Raw genomic sequence first — 12,271 nt, 5'->3', positions numbered from 1 at the left:
GGACAATTGGACAATATAGTAATCGTTACTAATGGAAATTCGGTAAATTTGTTAACTTAAGAGGAACGGTTCATCAAAAACTTGTTTACGTTAGACTTAAAGACAACCATATTGCAGTCAGCTGGAAACCAAGAAAACGGAAGACAATTCCACAGGCGTGCAGTTCTAAGAAAGTAGCTTTGTTCATGGAATCTACGTTTAGGTTTAGGCACAGATAAATAGTGGGGTCGGGGGAATTATTGATAGTGTTTTCTCCTAGACGAGTGTTTCTTGTGAAAGTTTGGTGAGAAGGGACCATAGATGGAGCTCAGTCGAGCACTTGCCATGAAAATAACGATAAAGCAGAGACAAATACGCAACATCTCTTCTGTGAGAAAGAGGTTGCAGCGAAGAGAAAAGGACGTCCTCTACATGGCTACGAAGTCTATTTTGAACTCTATCAAGGCAGAATAAGTCCTTTCTAGCAGCTCTCGCCCAGATGTGGCAACATTACTCCATCCTTGGACGTACCCGGCTCTTATATAGATAGAGAATTGCATCAGCAGTGAGATATCTACTGAATCGATAGAAGGATCCCATCATATTTTCAGCGGCCTTGGCAACGGATTTAATGTATGTGTTCCATTTAAGATCAAGAGTAAAGGTCAAGCCCAGAAGCTTGTCAAAATATGAGGCTTCCCCAAGACGAGAGCCATTCATTTCAATTGATACCAGATGGGGATCAGAGCATTGATGATGTAAAGATAAAAGTTTGGTTTTAGATGCATTAAAAGTAACAAGCCACCTCTTTCCTCATTGTACCATGTGCTAAAGATCAGAGGAAAGAGAATGGAAATGACATCATGTTTCAATTGTTAAACCAGTCAAGAATAAAAACAAATTATGTAGCAAAAATTGTTTTCAGAATATAGAGCTCTACTTGATATTGAGCACTATTAAGTACCTCAAAATTTTTCATACCTTCTTCAAAGAAAGGTGCATCACACTAAAGGCTGAGTTCCTATTTACAATGCCTCCCTATGGAACAGAGTTAGACACTAGGGTCGTTTTTTAACGTGGCGAAAAAGAACAAAATAAAATTTGTCTCAGTCGTGAAGGATTTCTTCTCCAGTGACAGAACCAGAAATTGAAGTGTAGCATCTGAAGAACAGATACTACACTTTGATCTTGGCCCGAAGGCCAAGAAATTTTAAGTGCACAAAATACAAACTAAAAATTCCTTGGGTTAATAAATACAAAAAAATTGTCGAATTTGTGATAATTTTCAATTTAATTATCAAGTAACTCATTTCTTACTAAGATTTTATTGATTACTTTATGTTGTTGCCCTCCCCCCCTTCACACTCTTATTCTATCTGATATTTATTCTTGCTTCCGTGCATCCTTTTCTTTCTGTTTATTAACGATTGAAGATAAAAAGAAAAGAAAGGCTAAAACATTGGAATAGTTCATATTAAAAGAAAATATCACCACAAGTAATATCTTTACTCATAGCTTTTGAGATAGAGACAGGTTAATTTTATATCTTTTTATTTAACTGACTTTGCAAACTCACTATTTCCTGATTCAACCTATTTGATTTGCACTCAATAAGTGACATAACACGTCTTTTGCTTTCTTGTGTTGTTAATAGAAAGTTAGAAGCTGTCTTTTCGAAGCCAAACTATACTATTTTATAACGCGCAATTTAGTTTACTATACTATGGACGAATGTACTATTTTTCAATGCTCAATTTGGGGGAGGGTAGTGTAGTATCTGTTATGTAGCCATAAAATAATCCTCCCAGGCATTATCTTATCAGTTGTGAGAGGCCAGTGTAGTATATATCCATTCGTCATGATAATCATAATTTCTCCTCCCTTTTTCTTAGGGAGAGGCAGTGAAGCACCTGTGCTGTAAGCATGATACTATCCTCAAAAAGATTATTTCATCCTTTGGGGCAGGTCAGTAGACAATATAATCGTTAATTATGTATATGTACTATCAAAAATATTCTCCTTCTGGCCCTATATTTTATATAAATATATATATTTATATATATATGATTACTTATTTTAATCACGAAGGTATAATTTTATGCATAAATTGTCAGTATTTACTTCAACAGCGCTCAATACATAGGTAGAGCTAGGTAGTAAGTTATGAAAATATATATGGCAATTAAGCTACACAGAATATTCCGCGCTTCGTTCTCGTGATATTCGTGGGGCTTATGCCTATGACATAAGGCTGACGAATTATCACAAGAATGAAACACGGAATATTCTGTATAGCTTAATTGCCATATATATTTTCATAACTTACTATATATATAAACATCATTATCAGTTTAACATCTGATTTACATTCTGGTATGCGCTGAACAGCTTTAAGAAATTGAATTCCAAAGGAACCTATCTCTGACCAACCATTTATTATACCTCAGGTCCATCTGTATCATTTCCTATCATGTTTTCCTTTGTCTTCCTCTGAAACTCAGCCTGCTACCTCAATTGTTCTACATCAACTAAACCAAGAACTCTCACTCATTCTTTCAACGTGGCCACATCATAAGTTGTCTGCACACATCTCCCTATACTGTCCAAATTTAATCTTTCTATAAAGTCAAAAATATAAACCTGTTTTTAAGACACACTAGGAGGGAGACCCGACGTTGCCCGAGATTGAATGATGATAAACGAATGTTTCACATTTCCATATTCTTGTTGCGTTGTGTGCACTCGGTATATATAACTGCGTGGACAAATGGTTGCTATATGTGATTGCCTCGAGACTACCTCTCATCGGTTTACTGGTCCCCTTAAGAATTTTCGTATTCTTTCCAACGCCTGTTTATTAATTAAGCCAAGACTTACCACTTGCTTGGAGTCGGTACGTGCAACCAGCTTATTTTAAGCACTTAATTAACCAGGTTCCCAAATTTTTCGTATAGGGGCACATCTTGTGCTTATCAATCCCTACCAAGTCACTTTTCTTGGAGAAAATTTTTTTAGGATCTCTAAAAAAAAACCAACAAAAACCAATTGCTAAAAGAAAAACATCTTTCTTACGGCTTATCACATCTAAAAACTCTCCAATTATCCGTTTACGTAATTTTAATTCTTGTCCCCCTTCTAAAATTCTAACTGAATCTGTAAGCCAACCATACGTCTTAACTAGTTTAATTTTCACCTAGACTGTTTAAATCTAATGTATATTTACGGATAATTTTGAATTCTTGCTGTGAAAATCAATAACATTTTACATACATAAGACAATTTACAATATTTGTTCAACATAATAAAAACATTTTCAAAAAAAAAAAAATACCTTAATACATTTAAACATTTTGCAACAGTTATGACTTTTTTTTCAACAACAAAAAAAAATCATCTGTAACAAACAACAATTCAACAGTCTGTCCAAAACAATTGTCCCTTTTTTTTTTTCAAAAAAAAATTCAAATGAAACACACAAAAATAAAAAGCCGAAAAGTTCAACTATGAACACAAAAATGCATTTCCAAACAGACTTTACTCGCTGTTTCAGAGAGTACATGCGACCTTTGAAAAATTCCCGTTTGATTGACAGATTAAATTCAACAATTCGTCCAAACGATTTCATATTGACACATTTTCTAATGACACTTCTACAAATTTCAAAACAATAATGGGTGACACAATCTCTACATTTGCGTGTATGTGTGTGTGTGTGTTTTTTTTTTTTTACAAACCAATTCATTTATCAATGAATTACGCATGGTGACTTGTTTACCATATTTCCATTCATCACTACGGGTTTCTTTTACGGCATATCGGCCTTTTCTTCTTTTTCTTTTTTAATATTTCTTGTATTTTTTGTTCTCTGTGTGCGTGTGTTTTCTTTTTTTTTCTTTGTTGTTCGCATTTCTGTGATCGTGTAATTTTTTTTTCCGTGGTATTATTTATTTATTCATTTTTTAAATTACCTTGGACCCTTTTAAAACGTTGTGTTTCTTTTTCTTTTTCGCATTTTGTGATTATGTAATCTTTTTCCGTGGTATTATTTTTTTTTTTTTTTTAATTATCTTGGACCCTTTTAAAACATTGTGTTTCTTTTTCTTTTTTTTCGTGGTATCGACCCCAGGTTCAGTTTCTGCATCGCTGATGCAAACTGGTTCACAAGCACTAAAATACCGTTTGTTATATAGGGGTTTCATTGAGAGAGTCTTAGGTAGAGATGCTTAGAAAGAGTCTTATTACAGTGAGGGATGTTGAAAGACTCAGAGAGAGAGAGAGAAGTTGTATAAGTTGTTGTACGAGAGACTTAGAGATATTGTTCATGTTAGGAGAGATTCTTATATATTAAAATGTTCATTCCTTGTTGTGTAGAATGGAAGAAGGAGAAAGCTCTTGGAGTGAAGGGATAGTGTTCAGACAGTTCGGACATGATGATGTTGAGACGTGTATGTAAAGACATATAACACAAATATATAATACAATTGGACTTTACCTTTTTGTAAGAATCATAAGACACAAGACGAGCTTTACAAAAAACACTTGATGGTTTATTTCGTCACGACCGGCCGTTCCATCACCAAGAATTCAAAGTCTCACATTTTTCCTTGAAGTGACGTCTCGCTTCCTAGACGAGTGACTGTCTCTCTCCGAGTTTCTTCACTGACTGTTTTCTAACTAAAGTTTTTCTCTATTCCTAGAACTTTCTATTTTCCGTGACGTCATACACATGTTAAAACATGTGTCTTCTTTCACGTGTTTTGGACATACGTGTCCAAAACTTTTCCTATTTCTCAGTAACCTATTTATCCAATATGTTAAAAACATTATCTTATAAGCTGCATTCTTTCAATTTAAAATTTCATAACAAACTTGATAGTTAACATTCTTTCCTTGAAATATTTATCTATATTCTAAACAAATGTTTGTTTTACATTTTTAAATTCTCACACGTAATCTGTTTCTACACCTAGATTACGAGGTTCGAATTCCGCCTATGCTATTTCATTTTCATTTTAAACTAAATTCTCCATTTTTATACTTACATGAAAAGGGGACAGCCCTTATCATGTAACATTCTTATTGTCATCAAAATCGGTGAAATCGTGCGTTTTTTTTTAATCAAATCGATTGATTACCTCCTCAAGTTGGGCATCTATCGCGGTGCACCAGGAGAAAGCTTCCCATGCCTCCCCGCAGTGTTTTAGTCAGCTATACATTGCATTGTAGAGGACCTACTGCTAATTTTATAAATTACTTTTTATATATAAATGTTTTAATTAATGTTTAAAGTGAAAAAGCCATGTATCATGCTTCGATGGCGCTCTAACAAGAAACATTCATTTCGAACGCACCCCCGTCATATCAAAGAACTTATTATTGATGTTTTATGTTTAGTCTTACTGCTTGTGCGTTAATAAAACTTCACAAATACACTTGTGATGTTAGTCTGTGTAAGGTGTTACTATTGATCAAAATCGCTTGTCCCGTCTTTCATTGGATTATTGCGATTACTTATTGAGGACATTCCGATAATAAAACCTATATAAGAACACTGCCAGGCACATGAAGTACGTTCCTGTAAAGTTTCATAAAAATTGACCTTGCCGTTTTCGCGCCCAAAGGGAACGAGTTCACAGACACACACAAAGTTCCTTTTATATAATAGTAGATTATTCTCATATCTCTTCATGCAACGCATGTCTTCAACTCTCGTTGGCCAGGTTTCACTTTTATACATCATCACACTGCATACACATCCTTGATAGCCTTTTTCTTTAGTCGATAGTTGTCACATTCTGCCTGTTAGAAATGGCAGGGATTACATGAACTTACTCTATCCTCTCCCAACGCTTGCAATCACAGCAGCACATAATTATATATAATAATGGCTTAAGACTACAATGGTTCGAAGGCTGCAGTTTGTGAAATATTTATAAAAAGTCACAAAAATTTAAATAAAAAAGAAACTAATAGTATATCTGCTTACCTCTCGATTGATAATCATATTTTCTTGGTTTAAAAAAGAAATACTTTGATAAAAGAGACACATTATTCAGTATTATTGTTTGTTGAGATCTACAATTTTTTGCTGGAGCCGCCATTTTATGGAAATAATGAATCAAGAAAGCAAATATTTTATTTCATTTTTATTTATCTGCATTTATAAAACCGACTGTGTCTGTGTGTGTCTGTCTGTCTCGATTTTTTCAAACGACATTTAAGATACAAGGTTACAGAGAAGCGCATAGGGTGTCAAATAATTGTTTTTGTTTTTTGTGTCGACAGTTGTTTTATGTATATGTAAGCCGGTAAAATAGCTACTAAGGAGTCAAAATTGAAAAAATTTAACCGAATAGGCCGACATCAAGCGGGAAGTTTTAAGTAAAAGAAGATCACACACTTTTAGAAGACACTTATTTTGAATAAAATTTAAATGAGGAATTTAAAAACTTTGAAATATCGGAAATAATAATAAAATCATTTTATTTACTTTTATTGTTTTTTGTAAGTCCAATATTTCGTTCTTACTTCAAAACTAGAGCAAAACACATGTGGAACCAACGAAAAAAAAACACGTACATTTCTCTTTGCTTTTTCTCCGAGGCATTACCTCTTCCTTAACACCAAAATTAAGAAAACCAAAAAAAATCACGTACTGGACTTCTTACCCTGATGAGGTTATTTTTAGCAAAATATTGGACTTGCAACAACAATAAGAGAAAATAAATTATTTTATCATTATTTCCGACACACACACATATATATATATAGCTACCTAATTTACTCACATAAAATTAATATACGAAAGTATAGATTTATGCATAAACTATTATAAGTATTTACTTCAAAAGTGCTCAATACGTAGGTAGAGCTAGTTAGTAAGTTATAAAATGTATATGGCGATTAAGCTACACTGAATATTCCCCGTTTCATCCACTCTAGGATTCTTCAGGCTTATGCGCATAAGCCTGAAGAATCCTAGAGTGGATGAAACGCAGAATATTCAATGTAGCTTAATCGCCATATACATTTTATAATTTACTATATATATATATATATATATATATATATATATATATATATATATATATATATATATATATATATATATATGATTGTTACTTCTTGACAGAAGTTTGCCATCTCTTCGGTTAAGCGTTGTGCGTTGTGTGCACATAGGTGACTTTTTAACCCAGCTTTAGTCCTACATGAAAGTACACATATGTGACAAAAACTTTCTTTGTTGTAAAGGTGATCGCAAGTAAATATTGTGAATCCTCGAATGTCGTGTCAGGCCACTTTTAGATTTGTAGATTTGACCACAAATATGACAACTTAGTGTTGCCGGATGTGCTGTAAAAACCTCCCAATAAGACTATCGCTCCTTTCTTTGTGTGATTTCAGATGATTTACAAAACCAGCTTTTAAGCAAAGGTATCTGCCACATACAGTCCACTTCAGTTCCTGTTATAAATTCTCTGAGATTATATTTTTCGTTTTAAGATAACAAGATCTACATGCTGCTCTTCAAAAATCTTACAATTTTCTCTGATGGGTTTTCTTCACCATGGTCGATCATTTGCTTGGGCTTCCAAGTTATGCATATCCATCTCAAGTATTTTCAAGTTGATTTTCGGAGAAACCTTTTCCTTAGTTTATGTTGTGGTCTTTTACCCTTATCTATCCTGCCATAAAACAGTTGTTTAGGAAGACTTTAGTACTATTTGATCGTTCAAGAATTACAGTGTCAGGCCTAAGAGTCCTCCAGTTAATATTCAGTATTCTCTGAGTACAATTTTGGTGAAACCTTTGCAATAACTTGAGATACCTTCTATATGTTGTCCAAGTCTCTCACCCATATGGCAGCATAGTGATAATGCATGCTTTGTAAACACTTAGTTATGTTTTTGATGTGACGTCCGTTTCTCCAGTTTGCCAAGAGCAAAACAGGCCTTAACTATTCTGCAATTTATCTCAGCATCAAGCGTACAGTCCTTACTCAGCGTACTACCCCGATATACAAAATTGTCCGCGACCTTTAACTTCTTACCTTCAACCAAGATGTTTGATTCAACATATGACATTCCTACAAGAGGGGAATACACAACATATGTTTTCTCGAGGCTGATGGTAAGTCCAAAAGCTTTACAAGCCTCTGATAACTAGTCGATAATTATCTGTGTCTGTTTCTGAATGTGAAACACGGTCTACATCATCTGTATATAAAAATTCAAGAACAAGGTTCTGAAAAGTTTTTGATTTTGTGTTGAGATGTCTAAGGTTAAAAAGTTTACCTGATGTGCGAAACTAAAACTTCACCCCAATATCGCAATTGTTAAAAGCATGCACCAGCATCACAACAAAATATATGGAAAATAATGTAGGAGCAAGTTTATCACCTTGTTTCACACCATTTTGAACTGAAATTGGATCAGACAAAGATACATTAAAGTTCACTAGAGCTTTCATATTATGGTGTAATTGCTGAAGCAACTCCACAAAACTTGTAAGACAGCCTATTTTCCTAGGAATCTTCCAGAGTGTCTGGCGATTGATAACATCAAAAGCTTTTGTCGACAAAAACTTGATACAAAGGCACTCGCTGTTCCATACATTTTCTATAAGCTGTTGCGCAGAGAATATCATGTGCATTGTGTCATGACCAGATCTAAAACCACATTGATTCTCTGGGATAGTAGAGGGACAAATCCATTTCAACAAACAATTTAACAACACCTTTGCTGAAACCTTCCCTACTGCTTCAAGCAAGCTAATGCCTGTATAATCACCACACTCAAAGTTTGACCCCTTTCCCTTATAAATTGGGATCAATATTGCATCAATCCAATCTTGAGGGAGAGCATTACAATGCCAAACACCGAGGATAAGTGCATGAACTGCGAGAATAACGCTATCAGCTCCAAATAGCAACAATTCAATAGGTATCCCATCATGTCCGACTGCTTTTCCCTTATTAATCTCTGTTTATATATATACATACATATATATGGATATATCTATACTCGTAGCCAAATTGAATATTGAAGTGCTCATATCCTTGGTTCTATGGATGAAACTACATGTAAATTTGCAGGCTTTTTGAAGATTATAATACTATTCTATGGTTAAATTTTTTTGACAATTGGTAAAAACAAACCTATACTTTCAAACCAATAAAATTTCTAAATTTGCCTACATTTGTATATATAGTCATGACAAGCCAGCTTTAGTTTTACTGCTTTGAGATGAATTTTGCTTCGGGTTGTTTTTTGCATGGTTGTCTCCCCTGTGGCCTTGCCACACCACTAATCTATCTATCTATCTATCTATCTATCTATCTATCTATATATATATATATATATATATATATATATATATATATATATATATATATATCATAACGAAATACCAAGGTCCTCTGTACAGCATAAAAAGAAACTGGAATCTTAGGAAGAAGCCATCATTCTAATAATTATAGGAGCAACTGGATTCGTGAGAAAGAATTTCATAAACTATCTGGCAAATATACCCGGTGAACAAAGTGCAAGAGAGATACAAACAATTATATTTAAAGAGACGATTATAATCTTAAAAAGATCTCTTGGGTGGAATTCTGTCTTACCGTAGGATGCTCCATCCTTAGCTAGAACAAAGAACAACATAAAATATTGAAAAAGGAATATATATATATATATATATATATATATATATATATAGACACACAAACATATACATGCACACATGCAGAGCAAATATATTTATACACGGTCAGAGTGTTCAAGATGAATTTAAGGATTTTTTTATATTCTTTGATTTAATGGAGGTAAAGTGCAGGTGATAGTTATTTCTACATACTATTAATGGATATTTAAGTGTTGCTGACCATAAATGATTGGAAAACACTAAAATATAACTGGTGTCATGATTTGTGCTGGATGCTTAATTGCAACGTAGTGCTCCTTGAATACATTCAAGGCTGTAAGATGTGAGCTAGAGAATTCTGACGGTAAACAGTGATTAGAAAGAATCATGGCAGGCATTCCGATTGTATCTGTGCAACGAAATTTGTTGTGAAGATAAAATAAAATGTCCAAATTTCAGGCAAGACAACGCAGCCTCTCACGAGAGAGATAAGGGGTTGGAGTGGAGACTATAGAGAAAGCACTGAACGAGGATGCTCACAACCCTTCATACAAGAATAAACAACCTTACGAAAGACAAGAAGCTTATCCACTATGCCAAATGTCAATCAGTGCAAGGATGCTTTGTTTTTTTTCAGGACCAATTGCACAATGGTTGCTAGACTATAGTCCGCACAAAATTCTGCACCTAATGAAAACCAAATTTCCTTAAATTGTAATGGTATTTAGGTGTGTTTCCAAATGAAGATCATATTATATCGCCCCACTGATTCGAAAAGAGATTCAAGCAAAATTCAATTGACTAGATTGAGTCTCTGTTTTTAAGCTTCGAATGGAAAGAATTGCTGTGTGGACGCAGGATTCAACTCTGTGTCACATCTCTGTAAAAGCTCAGATGTGTCTGTTTGAGAACTTTCATGACTTATATATAATATATAAAAGTCACTTTGTATGTGTGTGTGTGTGTGAGTTCCTTTCTTATAGGTTACGAAATAGCTGAGCCTATCTATTACAAATTTCACAAAAAGGTTATTTATATGTTTGGCAGTGTTCTTAGATATATTTTATACAGAAATTCGCTCGATAAGTATCGAAAATCGAATAAATCCGATTCCAAAAATAGTCTTTCATTCTTATAGATTAAAAGAAGAATTTTTACATGGGAATATTTTAGGTTGCACCGGCAAGGGAGATAATAAAACCTCAACAAATAATTTCTTCATAGAAAAAAATCAGATTTGTTGACATCTGGAAACATAACTCAGTGGTAGAGCATTCGACTATGGATCGAATGATCCCGTGTACAAGCCCGGGTGTACCTCACCATTTTATTTTAATTTTTTCTCATGAATGAATTCAATTTACGATAAAGAAAAGGTAACATTTTTAATCGCACCAAATCATTTCTTTGTTTGCATATTTTAAAACTAAACATTAATTAGAAGTGAGTTTCCAGGACATTCATCGTCAAGCCCAAATATCAGCTGACGTGATATTGTAAACAAACACAGACGGGATGTGATGAACGACATTAGCATTATCATTTTTTTTTTTTTTTTTTGCAAATTAGTTCACCGGGCAAATTATTCCTCGTAATATATGATATTCAAGAGAGGATTGATTCTATACTAATAAATACGCAACCTGCATGAATTAAAATATCGTATTTAAGCATATTGTACGACCCAGCAACACCGGGTGTCCCGCTAATATATATATATATATATATATATATATATATATATATATATATATATATATATATATATATATGCACACACCTAACTTTATATAAATATAGAGATGTGTGTGTATGAGAGAAACATAACGATTCGTGAATAACAAATATCTTGCGCACATGTTAAATAAGAGTTCAATTGACCTCTGTTTATTTTAATGGAAAATAAAAATAACAAAAATATGAAGTTAAAAATTGAAGGCAAAAGCAATTTAATAAAATGAAAAGATAAAAAATGTCACCATATCTTTCAAACCTTCACACCTGCGTGGGGCGTAATCTTGTATCGACGAGAGGCGTGGGGAAAGACCGGCTCAACGATTCCGAGAGATAACGCATCGTCTTATTCCGATCCCAATGTGCAATTTATCGCAGTGCAGAATTTAGAGATATTTGACAAAATGATGTTTCCTCGAAAAGCGATAAGCTGTCTTTAATTTTAAGAAAAAAATATTTAATATTTTAAATTAGGATAAATTGATGCTGCACTTTTAGGATACCACGACAACCATGAATCTTTAAAGGCCAAGTTTGGTTTTAAGATATTCTTTCTTTTGAGATGTTAAAACACATTGGTGGTGGTGACAGTTGTACAAATTTCCCCCACTCTTTATCTGTGCCTAAATCAAAACGTGGATTCCATGAACTAAGCTTCTTTCTTAGAACTCCACGCCTGTGGAACTCTGTTCCGTCTGCCTGCTTCCCACCGGACTACAACTTGGATGTCTTCAAGTCCAATGTTAACAAATTCCTAATGAACCGCCCCCTTAAGTAAACACTTCATCAAATCTCCACACTAACGTAATGTACTTGCAATAACCCTTATCCCTGAGTGGCTTGCGGGCCTTGATAAGTGGTGATCACTGTGTAAAAAAAAAATTAAAAAAATAAAGTTACCATGTCGAATCAGCAT

The 12,271-nt window shown here is 33.9% G+C and overlaps 1 non-coding gene across 1 annotated transcript; it reads right to left on the bottom strand.

Annotated features, from left to right (window-relative positions):
* Window positions 1–988: 988 nt before the first annotated feature.
* Window positions 989–1,191, bottom strand: LOC145243387 (U2 spliceosomal RNA). The gene has a single exon (XR_013862862.1). It is a non-coding gene; the product is annotated as a U2 spliceosomal RNA (small nuclear RNA).
* Window positions 1,192–12,271: the final 11,080 nt, after the last annotated feature.

The sequence above is a fragment of the Euprymna scolopes genome, chromosome 2 (genome assembly GCF_053919585.1).
Source record: "Euprymna scolopes isolate OS-2025 chromosome 2, ASM5391958v1, whole genome shotgun sequence".
NCBI lineage: Eukaryota > Metazoa > Mollusca > Cephalopoda > Sepiida > Sepiolidae > Euprymna > Euprymna scolopes.
This window is presented reverse-complemented; position numbering and strand designations above follow the sequence as displayed.